At 47.8% G+C, this 4,511-nt stretch overlaps 1 pseudogene; it reads right to left on the reverse strand.

Annotated features, from left to right (window-relative positions):
• Nucleotides 1–2,081: 2,081 nt before the first annotated feature.
• On the reverse strand, nt 2,082–2,848 carry LOC147718763 (uncharacterized; annotated as a pseudogene).
• Nucleotides 2,849–4,511: the final 1,663 nt, after the last annotated feature.

Here is a 4,511-nt window from a genome sequence, read left to right on the forward strand (position 1 = left end):
TAACATAACAGAATGCCTCACATGTCGGCTTTGCCAGATGACTCATTGTCGATAAGCCCAGCATACTGCAAGGCCTCTGTTTTTTGCCCCCTCAAATTATTGGGTCAATTGAGAAAAAGAAAACTTCAACACTATGCATTGATTTGTTAACCGAAAGCCCACAATACATACTGCCCTCCTCAGGCTCATATGCACTCATTCTGTGGTCAAGTTCTGTGGCAGGCATTTCACCTAAACCTGCACTACACAGAACAAAACAACACAATAAACAAAAACTGTCACAGCTAACAGGCCTAGCTTTACTATGATGCACAAATACCTTTTGCATGTGTTGGCACTCAGATTTACTGGCTTTACAAGTGGTTGTTCATGTTTTTTTATCACTTCGCGCTCTGACATCTTGGGACCTGAGCACGAGTCTCGAAGCCATGTTAGGTACTGATCACCCACCACTCTCAAAATCCTACAGTGTGACAAGAAGCAGCTTGAGATACCCGCTTTGTAATTATTTTGGGTCGAGAATGGTGTATCCCGGGAGTGTGCTTCCCGCCAGGGCTTACCTCCAATAGCCTCATTTATGTGGGAATTAAAAGGTGGGTTCATCATTCTTTGGGTACGCCTGACATTTAAAATCACTGTGAGTCCTGCCGCAGCCCACTCTGAAGGTTGCCTTCTCTCTCTCTCTCTCTCTCTCTCTCTCTCTCTCTCTCTCTCTCTCTCTCTCTCTCTCTCTCTCTCTCTCTCTCTCTCTCTCTCTCTCTCTCTTTTTTTTCATCTTCCCCTTTCTAGCTTAATATTTACAGCCCAAGCTGTCTACATGCCTGGATTCCTGAATAGAGCAAACATTTACTGCCTTCCCCTCCCACCCATGGGAGGGCGATTGGACCCTGCATAATCCATGACTTCAGTTCAAATCACACTTCGACTTGAGTCGCTTTTGAACACCATTAAGTACTGCTCGAGTGTCTGCAGCCCGCTCTGTTTATTTAACCAAAAACAATGGAGTCGGATTCGGATTCACCTTTCAACCACTCGAGGCCTTCGCTGCCCAAGATGCGGATTCTCCGGAGGACCTCCATAAAAGGTATATCGTCAGGTATTGCTGAGTCCCCTACCATCAGGTTGACCCCCAACCTCCCTTCCAGAGATCTGGGGTATTTCCCATCTCCCCTTTCCCCAGAGGCGCAGATAATAAATCAACATCCAACACAGATCTTGGAACAGGGGTAGGATAACCCTGGCCATATTTTATTAAATTCAAAAAATCATATTTAAAAATTGTAATCATTTTCTTAATATGCAGAAAAAACCCACACATATTCAATAACGTTATACATTTCATATACAATGTATTTACACATCTTTATGGCTCACCTTAACATGTATCTAATTCATAGCCAGACCTAGCGTAAAACTGAAATATGTACAATTTGTTTTCTGCGTATCCTGGATCTGCATACGTGCAAGGTCATGACTGATCCCTGAGGAAGAGGTGTGGTGCAGCGGCCAGGGTAACTGACTCCGGACCACTGGGTTCACGGTTCGATCCTCGGCACCGATGGCAAGTTAGCCCAGCACTATGTGACTCTCGGCAATAGCTTGCTTAATCTTCCCGTTGCCCCCAGCACTGGGACACCTCTCCCGAGGCAGCTTTGTGCTTTACAAATGCTGATATTTCATGTCATCCCAACTATTTGCTAGGTACCCCTTTTTACCGGAGTGACCTTGCGCAGGAGGTCCAGTTGCCCATCAGATTCCTTCCTCCTGCACCCCCTAGGACCTCCAATACTACCTATTAGGGACCGCTGTTATGCCAACTTGGTGCCCATGACCTGTGCTGTGATTGGCCCAAGGGCCTGCGGGAAGCAGAATTATTACCCCCACACCCTTCTGCCTACCTGCCGTAAACGCCCCTTGGAGTGTGATGAAGGACCACTGCCCCCCCACCCCCAGGCATCCCCATTAATAATGGGATGCCTACTGAAAGATGGAAAAATTGACCAACCAATCATGACCTTACCGCCACAGGCCAGTATAGTTGACCGATTATCTGCCCCCACCTTCAACCTGCTGACAGAAGGTCATGCCCTGTCCTTTGCCCCTAACATCCAGGCTAGCACATTTTCAATGAAATACTCATTGCCCAGCTTAGAGAGGTGAACCCCGTCTTGGAGAAAAAAACGCTCCCTCCGGATGCACCCATGTGCAATTGTATGCAGTCTGGTAGACCGAAAAAGCCTATCAGTCCTGTGATTTATTCTCTTCACGGAGTGATTCAAAGCCCACACTGACTCACCCCGGCCATCCAAAACTCTGGATTTGGTGAGACCACACTAACACTGACTGTGGGCACTTCTTGGCCAACCATCCCATTTCGGTGATCAGCCCCTCAACCACTCCTTTCCTGCCCAGGTGTACCAGGTCATTACCTCCCAAATGCACTATTACTATGGCGGGTGCAGCCGGAGTCCTAGCTAACGATACACCAAAAATATTACGAAACTGGCAGAATCACAATCCCCCTTGTCCGTGCAGTGACACCTTGAAACCCGCCTGGTAGGCCCTGTCAGCGAAATTGCTTGTGAAAAAATGTTGTTTCAAACTGCTCACATATGAATGACCTGTGATCCAGACTTCTCTTTGACCTGGCCCACAGGCGGGGACCGGGAATGGGCGAGGCTCCAATTACCAGGAGATGATGGCTAGCTCCCCTCCTGCGGCACAGTACGTGGAAACTGCAAGAGATTGAAACAAAACCAGCCATTAGCCAATAGTACTTAAAGCAGGTGTAAACGCACATATCGTTTGTAGCAGTCAAAATACCAACACCGTATTCTCTGAACTTCATATCACTGCAGTCCCTGAGTCATGACTTCAGTGGTTGCCCCAATCCTAAAAGAATGAGTACCAAATTCGGACGCCCGAGCGCCAATGTCAATATCCTACCAATATCCTACCAAACTGAAATTATGGGAGGAGACTCCCATCCTGGTGAATGAATAGTGGCCCTCTGCGCCTTGTGGCCTGTAAGGCAGAAAAGCCTCCAGATTGCCTACTGGACAGCATGCACTCCCTTGAGCCTTGTGCAGAATAACATGGTCACCCCTCCTGTTCTGGTCCGTCTTGGATCTGGGATTTGATAAGGATACAGATCCTCCCTGCAGGTGAACATGTGCAAATTGCATCCCATCATGCTTGTTACGTGCCAACAATTCGCCCTCCCTGAAGGCACCATAGAAGGTGAGAAAAAAAGCAGACCTGAAATGATGGACCTCCCCAGTGGATCTACATACTCTCCCCACTGCCTCCATGAGGGCTGACAATACCTCCATGCTAATCGGGTGCTGGAAATCTGGCTGGGAACCATGTAGGTGCTGCCACCCTTTCAGAACCCTTTGAACTATAAAAGAGCCTGTGAGATCCCTATGTCCCTGCATCTTTGCTAAGAAGGTGATTGCTGCCATGTGGCATCTGGTGCACGCCACAGAATGCCCCATCCCTCAATTCCTTCACAAATGATATGACAGACATTGGCTCATGCCATGCCCCATTCCCCAGAAAATTACAGTGGGTGGTAAAAGCCCCTCAGAGGCCCACCTGGTCCTGAGTGCTAGGCTAGCTGCCACGAGGTCCAATAGGTTGGGGCACCTTGTTGCCAAAGAGGCTCTGAAAAAAGGCGTTGGACTGTATGCTGCTCCTAGATGGTGGAACCTGAAAACCTGCATCTTGAAATGAGACAATGCATCAGCAGTGTGCTTGAGTTCTCCTGGGACATGCCTGGCCCTAAACATCACATTTAATGTCATGCATTGAAGTACTATCTCTTTTAACAAGCGAAGCATCATCCTACAATTATCAGACTGCTGATTAATGCACTCCACTACTGCCATATTATCAGACCAAAAAAGCACAGATTGATTGTGAAACTGGAGCGACCAAATGGTTAGGGCCACCAAGATGGGAAATAATTCCAGAAATCCAATGTTACCTGTTATACCGGCGTCAACCCAGCAAGCTGGCCAACGTTGCGCTGCCCATTGGGGGCCCATAATGTCACCAAAGCCCTCACTCCCAGCAGCGTCTCACATGAGGCCAAGACCTGGGCTGGAACTAGCAGGGGTGGACCACACTACAGTGCTATTGAAATCATGCAGGAATGCCATCAAAATCCACATATCCTGCTTAATCTTGCTGGACAACCGAGTGTGGTGATGCTTCTCTTTCAAACCAGACATTGCTTGTGCAATGGAACGCGAAAATGGGTGGGCCACTTGAATGATTCTTAGCGCAAAATTAAGCATTCTTACTGCCTTCTGCAGTTGGTGTAAAGTGACCTTTTCTTTGCCCAAAATTACAAAAAACAATTTCATGGAATGAATGTAGATCAATGTCTTACATTCACCCCAGTACAAGGATCTGGGCCTAAATCCATCGTTTTTTGGCACTCCACACCACCCTGGGTCAGCTTTATGCAAATCAGCTCTGACCCTGTGCCCCATGGGAACAGTCCA

This window comes from Lissotriton vulgaris, chromosome 4_1, assembly GCF_964263255.1.
Source record: "Lissotriton vulgaris chromosome 4_1, aLisVul1.2, whole genome shotgun sequence".
NCBI lineage: Eukaryota > Metazoa > Chordata > Amphibia > Caudata > Salamandridae > Lissotriton > Lissotriton vulgaris.